This window comes from Haliaeetus albicilla, chromosome 2 (genome assembly GCF_947461875.1).
Source record: "Haliaeetus albicilla chromosome 2, bHalAlb1.1, whole genome shotgun sequence".
In the NCBI taxonomy this organism is placed as follows: domain Eukaryota; kingdom Metazoa; phylum Chordata; class Aves; order Accipitriformes; family Accipitridae; genus Haliaeetus; species Haliaeetus albicilla.
Genome location: NC_091484.1, coordinates 29769324 through 29783148, shown reverse-complemented (window position 1 = coordinate 29783148; position 13825 = coordinate 29769324). Strand labels below are relative to the sequence as shown.

Below are 13825 nucleotides of genomic sequence, written 5' to 3'. Positions count from 1 at the left end.
TTTTTTGGGGGGGGGGGGGGGGGGGGAGCAGGGGTGGGGCCAGTGCTAGAGGTTTCCCAGATATCCCTTATTTCAAAGCAGGAAAAAAAACAATGGCCAGCTCTGTACCAAACCACAGGTCAATAGATTTCAATGGTCCAAGGTTAAAATTGGCCTCCAGCTAGCCGCACAGACTTATCCCACAGGTATTAAACAGGAAACTTTTAAAGCTTAAAAACAGTTACAGTTATGTGACTTATTCTTGTAAAAGGATTTTTATCATGTACATGTAGACTAGAAGCTTTCCTCCTTTGAAATGTTTGTGTTTGACACTTCCTCTGTAGCACAGCAAGTCTGTGTTTTTCTGTCTTGCATGGGCTGTGGGTTGAGTTTTGTTTTGCTATTTTGTCCTTTTTTCTTTCACAAATCAAGCTGTCAGCAGCATGGGAAGAAAATCTGTAACTGGGACACATAAGAAGGCTGTTCTGAGACTGCATCGCTGCCCCCAGTAAAGTCACCCTTGGAAACAAGAGCACTAGAGAATATCTTAGCACACAGTGAAAGGCTTTTCGCTACCATTTATTTAGCTGAAAAGGAAAAGCATAATTTAAGTAAAAAACTCCAGATTAGAGATGCTGAAAGTACGTGGTCTCTGCTGAGCTTCCTGCTACTGCAGGCCACAACCTCTAAAGAGCACTGTGTTTGAATATCCGCTTTGGTGGGGACAACGCTTCTGGGCTGGGAGATAAACCTAGTTTTCTTGGACTGATATGAAAGCTAAACAATCATATATGCTCCTCTCCTACTACCACAGCCACTCCCAAAGCTAAGGGCATCCAGCCCAATACCAAAGGGCCATGCTGAGCACAGCTGGTTGCTACACGAATTGCTTTAGCCTGCTATTAACTTCTTCCTCTGCTTCTTACTCACTGCCCCATATCACAGCTAGTAGCTGTACTCTCCACATGTCCAGCCTCCATCCCCAACAGATCCATCCCATCTGTCCCCAGATGCCACATCTAGCCACCACTTCCCAGGTGGCACAGTTCACCTAACCTCGATCTCCTGCTGGGCCCTGGAGCCTATCTCCACCATCAGATGCACAGTGCTCAACCAGCCCAGCTATGTAATTAGCAGTGCAGCTGCACAGCCACCAACCTGCCAGTATGCATGTGGCAGACCACTTCTTGGCAACTATTAATCATATATCGCATAAGAAACAGTCCCTTAACACAGGCTAGTCTTTCCACTCCCGAACTATGTAAAGGACATAAAAGCTTTTGGCCATGCAGAAAAGTGAACAAAATGAGTGGTAATTAACTCTCATGACTACAAAGGCTAACAACTTCGGCACTTGCAAAGGGGATCAGAGGCAGCTGAGCTGAGAAAGAACTGTAGCAGAACAAGTATTTGCCTGGGAGCAAACACTGCCAGAGTGCTTATTTTAGAATGAATAGTCATGTTAGTTAACTAGAGCTAACTACTGAACAAATAGCTCACGTTACAGCATACGGACATACACTAGATGCATCCTTTGATCTACTGACTGAGAGACCTACTGCAGTGTTCTTTTTCTCAGAAATTGAAAAAAACCCAATTTATCCTTCATAGCAGGTTCTGTTTTTTGGTACAGAGTCTTTTCACAGATTAACAGGAACGAAACTTATATGAAAAAGGAACATAAAATGGACTTACTCATTGCAGCACGAGATATTTACATTCAGTGTGATCCTGTGGTTTGCAAAGAAAAAAAGAGCAACCAAATTAAAAGTTTTTCTGTAAATTAACATGTGTGACTGTTAACCCCTTTCTCATGTCTCCATCAGGACAGGCAAGCTTTGGTGCACTGCATGCCCTTGTCGTTTCTGACCTTTTAACACAACTGCAGCCTCTCAGCATCAGGATTTGGCCTGCTGTTCAGCAGCATGTTATGTAGCCCACCACACCCTACGTGCCACTTACTTAAAATACCACTGTGAACAATGAATATGACTCCCATAGTTTTCAAGAAGTAGAAGAGAGCTGGTTTTGGGGAGTGTTTTTTAAGGCAGCCAAAATTCATCCTGAAAATGACAAGTAAAATGTGTTCTGATTATCACCATGCAAGTAAACACATCTCATCTGGAAACACACATGAATTGATGACTAAAAGTTTCTTTTTTATATGAACTGCTTTACAGTGGTCATAAACTTAAGGGATTTGTCAGGGATTAAAGATTCACTTGTCAGCTGCTATGTCCTTTAATAAGCTTCTTAACATCTATACTGACAGAAGCAGTGTGTCCCCAATTTAGCAAACTAGACTGTCTCTGCCCAGGTTTCACTGCAGCTCTGGAGGCCTAGAAAAAGTATTAAATGCAGTGTCTTCTGCACCCTTTAGGGAGATAATATACTAAATAGGTTTTCTTCAGACACAGCTTTTGTGGAATGGACAATAAAAGTATTAACTTAATTTCCACAGCCCCACAAAGTGTGTGTGGCTTTTCACGCTCTGTTGAGGAGAAATTCATGTACCAAACCCCCATGTTGTGCTCTGCTATGTTGTGTTCTTGTACTTCCTGCCTTAGTTCAGGTCCACAGCAAGCTGCTTCCTCAAGGCTTATTCAGCTCGGTAAGGATGGCCTTGCTTGTAAAGCACTTGACAGCACCTAGGGACTCTCTGCCACTGGCAATGCAGCCGTCTAACCCAGCCAAGCCATCTTAATCTCTGTTTTGCACTCTCACCTGTAACATGGAGATGAAAAAAATCTTTCACCTTTCCAGCGAAATATTCTTCTACTTTTTAAACGGTATGGTCCTTAGGACAGAGGGTCAACCACATACTTACCCAGAACCAAGGACAAAATCACCCTTTGCTTTAATTCTTTGGGATCTCTGGATAAGAATCACCCCCTAAGATGTTAAACAGCTTTTGTTTAACAGCATTTTTAAAGTTCAAACCAACTGTAAAGCAGACCAGGCAGATTCTCACTTTGGGCCCTTAGGTTTATCTGGTTTCCATCATCCTGTCTTTCTATGCTCTGGGCAATTCCCGGCAAGTTTCTTGCCGGTCTCTTACACTTGTTTTGTGCCATCTTACACTGCTGGAGCCATGCAAGTAAGGAACTGTAATAACAATACTAACTGCTCAGCTTTGACAAGACATAGCTATTTTTACTGGATTACTTTTCTGGCAGAGTACTTAAAGCACCAAATGATTTGACACCTGTAATTTTATACTTGGAATAACACAAGGTATTCATACTTCTTTTGTAATGTAAGATAAAAGCAAACAGTACATATGTTCTCATTCCAGTGCTGCTGTCTGGCAGCTATTTGCCTAAGGAAAAAAGGTACTGTTACATTACAGAATCTGTGGAAAAGTAAAAGCTATGGAAAAGAAATCATTAAATAGGTTATTCCCCTGCTAGCACTAGACTGCTCCCTGCAGCATGTTTCAGAGTGTTTTGTCCAGTCTGGTTTTACAAGTTTCACATTACTTTCATTTATATCTTTAATACAGTGCTGAGTCCAATGCGGTTTGGTGCTGCTTATTTTCCTTGTCTTTCAACTAGAAGACTCAGTGCTAGACCAGCTGTTCATATAGAGTCGGCTCCAAAACTACTGAAAAAAATCTGGACTTTTTCCACTGACTTCAACAGGCTTTGGATCAGGCTCACGAAAAGACAGTGAATACATTTCATGTAAGACTAAGCAGGTTACAGTCAGCAAAGTATAAAGAGGATTAGCTGTGTACAATCCAAAGGCATATTACTCTGCGTGCTTCTGAAACAACTGGCTAAGACACTTTCGCTTTCACAGAGAGAAAGGGCCAGATTCGTTTCTGGTGCACTGCCACTAAGTCAACACCACCATGCCAGGAACAAATTTGATCTGGAATCTGCTCAGTTAGCCTCATTACAACTGGGATTTTCCTAAACTGGAGGTGAGAAAATTTATTTTTCTAAAAATACAAAAACAATAAGCAAATGCTTTCTGCTTTCCAGCTGAAGTTTAGGTTTTTAGAGAGAGACCCCTATGGAATGTGTATCAAGACAAACACAATGGGTTTTGTCTCTTTCCTCTCTCAGGAAAGAATGAACCCTCTTTCTTCTTCAGAACCTGAAATGGGTCATATTTAGTTTAAAATACATATACTTAGACCTTCACTTTCTGTCACCAAAACAGATGGGCAGCCCCAAACCGCTGATTTGTACATATTTTACAGAGCACTGATACTTCAACACACCCCCACTGTGTGTGCTTTGAGTGCACAACTTCTGAAAGCTAGAACACCTTTTATCAGGAATTATTTTATCAGTGGGGGATTCATTCTGAACAATACAATCAAACAAAGATGGTGGTGCACAGTTATTCTTCCCACCCTTTCAAAGTTCACAGCAAACCACGTCAGTTAGTGATGTTCTCAGCTGCTGAGAATGCTTTAATCAACCAGACTTTTTTTTCTGCTCCCTCTGTTCCCTACGGACAGGGGACTTTATGGCACTGCTTTGTTGTACGATGTATACAGTTATAACCTATGCTAAAAGTATGCCATTAATGAATGAACACTGGGTGTGTGTGTCAAGCAGATGAGAATGTTCTTTTGATCTTATGCACTCCACCACTGTGGCAGACGGATGTCTAAATTGCTTTATTAATGCGCTGAAGTCTTCCATCATTTCTCAAACAATACTGAAGGAATAATCAGAATTTCAGCGTGTTTTGATTTTCTGCTCTTCCAGCCTAAATCTAGCTGGATATTATGCAGTAGGGAAAAAACTGATTTTTATTTTTTTTATGTATTAATTTTCGGGGGGGGGGGGAGGAATATATCATGTGCTTGACACTCTCTGAGGCAGCTAACAGAAGCTTCTCAAATTTCTGTTTAATTTCAAGGTGGTTTCCACACAATACAGGAGCTGTATTTAGCTTTAGGTACAATTTCAAAACTAGTTCAAGGGAGCAAGACAAGGGATTCAAAGCTTTTTTTGAGGATACCTTAGAATCAGAATAAGCACGTTTAAAGAGCATAGAGATTTCTGGACATGATGATAGCAATGCTTTTAGCCTCCAATATATGAATAGCTGGGGAAAAACAAATAACCCAACTGGTTTGAGGCCACAGAAGCATATTAAAGAAAGTTATGTGCAATTGCGTGTAAGACCCTAACATAAAAAACCCTTGATAACCCTTCCAAAAACATGATTCTTATGTAGTGGTGTGACAAAAGCTGTGAATCCACCCAAATTTCCCCAGATTGAATGGCATAGCTATAAATGACAAGGGGGAGAGGAAAAGAGGCCAAGGAGGGCCTCTGTTCTGTTAAAGAAAGAAATCAAACTACCACTTCACAGGCAGCTAACCTGATCGAACAAGCCACTTTTGCAAAAGTGCAAGTTCAAGTCTCTCAATCTCTCCCAGCCTCCTGGCTGCACTTGCAGCAGCTTGGATACTCCTCTGATCCTTTACCTTCTATCTGCCATTTAGTCAGCTGATTTACCTCGCTATTCCAGAGAAAGCTATCCAACTTTCTGCCATTTTTCTTCCAGGCTAATAGGTCAAAGTGGCTAATGGAGGGATCCGACACATGCCAGAACCAGTGCAAGGTAAGCAGCAGGATGACCAAGAGCAAGGACTGCTGGGAGGGCAAAGAACTGGGGACTGCCGCCTCTCTCTCCCGGCAGTTGCAAACTGTGAAATTGTGTCAGGGTGTCTCATGGAAACACTGTCTTAGTGCAAGGACTTGTCTTTAGAAGGGAAAGGGGAATTGAAAAGAGAAGTGGAACAAGTATGGGTCCTGATCATTGTTGCTTTGGAGGAGTGTGGATATAAGGATGCAAACTAGAGGGGTAGGAATCCCATATGTCTGCAGAGGATTTCATGGGTAGAAAAAAGTATGTGCATATGCAGCAGCTGCAGCACACCCAGGAGCCAGGGGATGTATAATCTATATGCAAATAACTGCGTAGTTCCGCCATGAAAGCATGGGCCTGACTGCACAGTCTTAGTAGCCGCACAATATGTCTACATCAAGTCTGCTGTTTCTGAAGAGTTTTGCACTTACTATGCATGGCTGGACAGCACAGCACACACAGAGCTGCTCCTGCTAGGCTGCTTCATGTTCTGTAACTGCAGTGCATGCTCACAGTGCTAATGTCCAGAGTTTCCAGACATGCAGCAACTAGTTCAGAAGTGTCTGCTCCCTACAGCTACCAGACATCCGGAAAGCCCAGACAAATTTATGAAGTCCTCAAAATCTGCCTAAATGTGATTTCCAGGCGGGAAGAGTAAATGTGTCTGGGAAAAGGAAGCCTGCAACATCCAGAAAGTCATTCACTACCTGTAGAAAAGCAAACACAGGACAAGTTTAGGAACGCCTGTTCTGATGAACTGAAGGCAAGGCTGCAGCTCAAGTCGCAACTTCTTAACCTGTCTTCTCTACTGACTTGATTTACCATAACTTCATTTTACAACGAATTTGAGAGGACATGCTTTCACATAATGGAAATATGAGAGGTGTCTTGCAGTTCAGCTTCACAAGTGTTCCTGTTACTGTGGCCATTACAAAAGCTGCATGAGGAACTTACTTCAGGTCTAGACGCTTGTGAAGAAAATAACTGTAAACGAATAAGAGGCTATGCACTAATGTGAGAATCCACCCTCCTCTCTCCTTTACGTGGCATTGGCTTAAAAAATTAATTGCTTACATACCTCACAGAGATGCAATACTTAATTAATATTTGTTCAGTGCTTTGAAATTCTGATGGAAGATGTCACACTAGTGTGCACCATGACTAATACAGTGTAAAAGTGATGCCAATGGTGTTGCTCAAGCAGAATGCTGGAAGGGTATCTATTCAGTTTCATTTAAAAAGGGGAATGGGAATGAAGAAGGTTTAGGAAAGCATTTTAAAACTCAGTTATCCTAAAGGAAAAGGGAAAACTGGGGAGGAGAGGAGCTAAAACAGTTTTCAGAGGAATTTACTGTGCAGTGTGCATTAACTCCTGCAAAGTCAGAGAGTAAGCGCCTACAGCAAAATCCTGGCTCCAGTCAAGTACATGGAAAATGTTTCACCAACTTCAGGGAGGTGAAGATTGTTAGCTTTTGTCATAATTTCCAAGAGACGCATCCAGCATCCCATATGCAGGTTTGCAACTTTGCACAGTTGCTTGTTTACAGTTTAGGTTCAGGAAATAACCTCATCAAGCTAGGGCATGCTCACCATGTAAAAGCAACTGCTCAGCTTCTAATCATCTTTCTACTACATCCCACATTTGGAGTAAATCTTTCCATTCTGTTAATGAATTTGGACCTGAGCTACCTATTTAAGTTGGTGGCAAAACTCCAATTAAATGGAAGCAGTGTGGAGATCACTGTAGATTTTGTAATAAAGATGGGAAGAAAACACCCTGTGTTTAACAGTGGTTGTAACTCATATACACCCCTGGAGTTCAAGTCATCTACTCAGAAGCCTATGGAATTTGTAATTAATTCCTGACTGAAAAAAAAAAAAGGAAGAAACAGAAATTCAGGCAATTTATTTTTTCAGAATTAGTCCTCCATACCTAGCAGGATAAAGATTGGGAGAAACATGCTCCTTACCACTTCTGGGTAAGGCAGAGTTAAAGAGCACATTTTTCATCTGGAAGCTTTGCACCTTGGAGGCTCGAAGGAGAAAGGCATCAAAATTTGAGAGAAGGTACCTAGGAGCTTCTTGTATTAAGAGGAGTAATTTTACAGCAGGAGTCTACAGCTACTTCAGGTGGGAAACTAAGTGAAAATGTGCTAGGATACAAGTTTTGATTTTTTTTTAATTTTTTAAAAGGATTGAAGCCTGTTATTTGGTGTATATGGGGCTCCTGGTAACCTATTACTTCCCTTTTTCAAGTGGTGTGTGATGGCTTCCACTGAGTATCTCTTAATGTACTCTTATAATCTTATTGTACACCATCTCTTAAGGTAGGCTTTCCAACTATGCTACATGTAGAAATGTACTACAGCAAACCAGCACTCCTAAAGCAGCTTTGTGTCTATGCAATTGCCTAGACCAAAGGTAATGATAAAAGTTACACACAACAACTTTCCCTCCCCTTCCCTTCACTTGTGCTAGTATGCTGTATCTTTCTAACCATACGGCAGGCTCTGAAGCATGTAGGCTTTTAGCTTTCTCTCTCAGTGCTTGTACAGCTGTGTCCACAAACATACATATCCAGTAAAACCCAAGGAAATGTTCCTGGATGCCAGGATTAAGCTTAGATAGCTGCAGCTCTAATAACTCACATGCAGTTCTCTGCTTTCTATTTAACAAAGGATTTTCATAAACTTCTTGCAGCAGCTCATGCTGTAGCTCTAAGTGCTGACAGTTGCTTTCCAGTCCTAGTGGAATAAGCAACATCATTCTTCCATCTAAACTCAGTAGTCAGAATGGGTTTGTGTATGACCTACATCATGTTGCATCTCTCTAGATCCCAAGGAGAGGTGATGCTAAGGGGCCAAGGCAAAAATTCAAGCCTAAAGCTTTTATTGACTATAAGTTAAATGCCTGATACTCTGAAGTCATATGAAAACAGTGCCATGTCACTTGTTTAGACAGATAGGCTGTGTCTCCTTCCTCTGAACACTCATTAATAACATACTTACTGGACAACCAGTCCTGTCAAACATGGCAAATGTATCTTTAGAGTCCACTTTTATTATAGATGGAGATAATGGTGGACAGGCAGCATAGAGGAAAAATCATTCTGTCTACTGCTTAGCAAGGCTGCTTTCAGGGAAAACTACTGAAAAGATGCTTACTATGTGTTTTGGAGAGGTCTAATTTTATGGAGGTCAGAAGAAAATGATACAGGAGATCAGAGTATGCGAGGCTGTATGTAAGTCAAAGACCTTTACTTAGTGATGTCTGCATTGAGCTGACAGGACCTGAAGGGCTTTTTAAGACAATACTATTCCTCATTTTAACACTTCAGAAAAAAACACAATGCTGTTAAATAAAGTATTTCATGGCTTTTTCTCCTCACTGTGTGTCTATCTACATTGTCCTTGACTTTCTACCTGACTAGCTCTGGCTTTCTCCTACTCGTTTACACTTTTTTCCTCAGCAGGCTGAAGAGCAGCCCAGCAGCAATCTCTAAAAAACCACACCTATATGGAAAGCATCTGAATTGCCTCCAAATGCATCTAATCAAGCCTAATCACGCTTACCTAGCATGCTTTCCAGAGTAGATTCTTGCAGTTCCCTAATCTTCTAACTTAAGTTTCTGTGCCTGGTTTTAATGTTAACACCACTTTCATGGTTCTCTTATGCCATGAACAGGACACTAATCCCTGCTTTACTGTTAATTTGTGTCTCTGGCAAGACTTGTGTTCCTTCTACCTACAACCTGCCAAAGTCAACTCTTGTTAGGCAGTCTAGTCACCCTGTATCTACAAATGTGTCTGTATTCTGAGTATCTCCTTATTTTCTCCTACCTTCTAAGTACCCTACACACATTTCCCAGCTTCAGGTGAATTTTTCATGTTACATTAAAATGAATGTTGTTCAGATGAGCATGTCTTTTCAAGCAGTCCCGATCTCAGTGTACCACCCTGTGTTTACACCTTCAATTTGTGGTGTTCATCAACACTATACAACCAGCTGCAGAGACTCCTGTAGGGTGCTAAAGACAGGAAAGCACTGGTCTGAGGTATTTGGGACTGTGTTAGACTTCTGTTGGATGAAACTTCCCTATGGATATTCCCGGTCCTTATGGGTCTTCCTTCTGGGGGAGTTCAATACATCAATTTCTAATTATTTTAATGCTAGACTGATCTCTCTTATAATTACTGCTGGCTATATCTACATCAGAAGTAAGTACAGGTCTGTAAATCAAAATACCTGATGCTGAGGGCTGTGTTCCCACTATATGGCTTTTGTGTGTGTGGTTTGTTTAGACTAGCTCTTGCCTGGTCTCATGGACTTTCCCACCTATGAGTTGTGAAGGGTGTTAGGCATTCTCCTGCGGTGCAGCCTCTCGTGGTCCATCTGAAAACTTCAAGTCAAAGTGTAGTACATGGAGACAATCTGCTTCAAAAGCACACTCTTGGCTCTAACTCATTTAACATCATCAAAGTGAAAATCTACACTTGTGCTAGAGCACAGATCAACACCTGCCAGACAGACTGGGAGATTACTGCTGCCATTAATGAAGTTAATCCGCAGCTGGAGAAGGCACACAGGGATGTGGAAGATTTCTATCTCTTTGTTAGTTAATGGGAGAAGCTTACAAAGACATTCTTCAAAGCAGATACAGCTACAGATATGAAAAAGGAAAACATTCCCTGTTCATGTGCCTCCAGTTTGATCTATAAGAGGTCTAATAACATGATGGCAGAATCCGTTTTTAGGTAACAGATAACTGGCCTTACTATGTTTAGTGTAGTGATCAAATTAATAGCAGGAATGACTTTTTTATTTGGTGTAGGGAGGGGTGAGAAAGGCAGGGCAAAACCCTCCAAATTATCTGCTGTGTACTGAGGATATCCAGAGTACTCTGAGACAGCTCCGGAAACAGGGACTATGCATTTTAGCTGGTGGAATGCTGTGCAATCACTTAATGAAAATATGTAAATACCAAGAAAAGCAAATTACTCTGCCCTGGGGGAAGAAGGGGGGCAGGGAGGGGGTTAAACACAACTGTTACTACTGCTGTGCAGTTGTTAAACAAGAAAAAACACCACTGCCACCCCACCAGATGAAAGTATTCTATCACTTAACTAAAGACACTCCAATACCAGAAAGCATCCCTGAAACACGTTTAAAAGCAAATGTCAGTATAAGTAGCTGGTGATGCTTTTCAAGTTGCTCGCAACAAGGAAAAGACTAAGCAGCAATGCTGAACTGACAACTGGAACCATGTTAGTAAAATTTCAAGTCTTCTTCCGTATCAGGTAACTTTTCAGAAGTACACTCTCAAATAGTTTCTATTCCTTATGATACGCTGAGTAGAAAAAAGTAAGACTGCATCTTCAAGAGGTTAGCTCCTACACTAGCTTTATAGTCATGTAACTGTTGCTTACTTCCAGAAACTGAGAAACAATACAGCCTTTTTCTGCAACCTCCTCAGTTATGCAAAATCACAGCTCAAAACTGTAGACTGAGTCACTAACAGCATTATAGAGAAATAGAAAAATCCAGCTAAGTCCCTTTTTTTCCCCTCTCCCCTCCCCCTCACTTGAATATGCAAGCATTTCAAGATCAAGCGGTCACGCACATTTGTTGTTGACTTTTGTTTCTGTAGCACTCGTACAGTTGGGAGTTGGATAAGCAGTGAGGAGTCTGCACAGAAGTAGGCTAGAGCTGATGTGGCCTTCAGATCTGTACCTAGAGCTCCCTCCTAATTCTCAGAACAACCACAAGCTGGGTTGCTACCAAACCATCCTCGGAGCTGCTCTAAGGGCTGTGCTGCAGACTAGGTAAGGTAGTACAGGCAAATAAAAGAAACTGCTGTGCAATAGCAGTGCTTGCATGGAGCTATGTTTTTTAACAGGTAAGTTGAGTTCACCTGTGCTGGCTAAACTGTGGCAGGTATAAAAAAAAAGGTCAAGTGCCCTAACAGCCACATTGTTAGGGAGGGCACGTGTGGGCCTGTCTCTTTGTGTGAGCTCCAACACTTAAGGTGCCTTAAGTGTAGTGAAAACAACCCCCAGCATCAGCTCTTCCTCCTGCTCGATTTTATGTTGTGGTCACAGCTGCAAAGGTAAGGATGTTATTTTGCTGCTTTTTGCTCCTCTGGCATTGAGTCAAAACCCAGAAGTTTGTATTAGAAAAGTGGCCTGGAAACTACTATATTAACAGACATGCAAAGCCTCTGACTTCTGGGGAATAAACAGCTTTGAAGTAAAATACGTGCAGCAATAATCCATGCACAGTTCATTAATTTCAGAACTGCAACAGCAAAGTACTACTTAGAAAAAGCTGTAAGATAGTAATGAAGGGTTTGGGGTTTATTTTTTCTTTTAATCCTAAAAGCTCCTTATCGCCATTCTCCATGTTTTTTCATTCAATTTACAGTAGTCTAAATTGAAGCTCATCTAACAAAAAAAATGATACATTAATTTTGACTAACCTCTTCAACCCCTCTTCATGATAACCCTTTCTTCCCCAGGGGAATAAATGCAACAACTGTAAAATTGCTACATTGCTTAAGATAACCTTTCTTTGCACTTTGTGTTTAATGGAATTGGGATGATTTGGGATATTTCAGCACCTTAAATTATTACGTTGAGACAGCGAGGGCAGCAATTCTTGTCAAGTCTTAACTAAGACAAAAGGATCTCTAGGCACTGAGCTGCCAGAAAGGCAGTATTTTGTTATCTGTCAACATGCACGCATCTTTCTCTACCACACCCCTAGTCAAGTTTGAGAACCTCTAATATGGGCTATGAATCACCAGTTTACTGCTCAAATTTGAGTCAAAGCTTAGACTGAAAACAAAGAGTAGGTGCAGTTTAACATTGTATTTAAGTGCAGCTGTGAGCTGCTACTGGAAGGGGTGCTCATGCACCTTCTCCCTCCCGTCTGCTGGACTGTGCAGCTGCAGTGTATGCCATGTCCAGAAAGCTGTGAAAACCAACTTTCAAAAAGCCAGCTGATCCCTAAACCTGATACAAGAGGTACAGCACGATGTACAGCTGGGCAGTGGAATAGGGCCATCTTGCTGTCACAGCCTGCTATTACTCCAGCCTGTGAGGCTGGCCTAAGGGGGAAGGCTCATTTTTCTGTTTCAATACTTCAGTTTATCAAAAACTGTCTGTAAAAGAAGCAATCCAGCTCACTCTTATACCTTACGCTACATGCTCCCTTCTTGCACTTTAGGAGTTCATGTGAATCAGCAGAAAGTAATTGATTTGAGTCAAAACCAACTAGGCTAGGTGGCAGGAGGAACTAGCCTCACCAGGAAGAAGGGACAGGGGAAACCTTGTCTGGTTTAGTGATGAGAGTAGTCTTAAACTGGAGAGTTTCAATTTTTAGAGAAAGAAACATAGCAATTCCTTTTCTTCGAGGTGTCGGAATATTAAACATGCTCAAGAGAACTTGATCATTTCTCAACCTGTACCTGAATGATGAAGCAAATCTGACTGTAGCGTTCTTTATGTGGATGAGTTACTGCAACTGACTTGCTTTACGCTTGCCCTACTTCTTCAAATTTCCACTAGCTGTGCTTCTACCACTGTGTTTTCCACAGCACAAGGTACTATGCGCATGTGCCTGTTTTAAACTGTATCTCAGCCCAAGGGATGTTATCTGCCATGGCCCTCTGTGCCCGCTGGCCATGGGGCAGAAGCGATGGCACCCCATGCGTCCTCCACCTCAAACCCACCCACGTGGGAGCTGGCAGTGCTCCCGTGGGCAGCACCATCTCTAGAAATGATATTTAAGTGGGTGAAACCAGCATTAGAGGAGCAGGTCTTTACAGCGGCTAGAGTATTTTCTTTGTTTGTAGCTTGCTAGATAGCTTTGCCTTGCATCCCACTTCTAAAAGCGGGTGAGGTGTATTTAAAGTGCAGTTACCGCTAACACGGTCCTGGTAATCGCACTGCGAGATGATGTGTGCGTAATTACTGCACTCGTTCATTCTCTTACCGGTCTAAGACTCCTCGCTCAGCAGGCCTGCGGCCACCTCACCCAACAGCTTCCCTCACGCAGTGCCACCCGGTTAGCGCCTCCGCTTTCACCCCTACCATCTCTCCAGCTGTCTGCTGTTCTCCGCGGCCACTGTTCCCCTCACAGAGCCGCCGGGGCCCTGCCGGCTCTCCCCCGCTGCAAACCCACTCCCGGGCCCCCTTCTCCCGCTGCAAACCCACCCCCGGGCCCCCTTCCC

At 42.3% G+C, this 13825-nt stretch overlaps 1 protein-coding gene across 1 annotated transcript in view; it reads right to left on the bottom strand.

Annotated features, from left to right (window-relative positions):
- COA1 (cytochrome c oxidase assembly factor 1) overlaps positions 1 to 13825 on the bottom strand; it is a 53319-nt gene that overhangs the window by 38876 nt on the left and 618 nt on the right. The gene's annotated exons all lie outside the window — the stretch shown is intronic.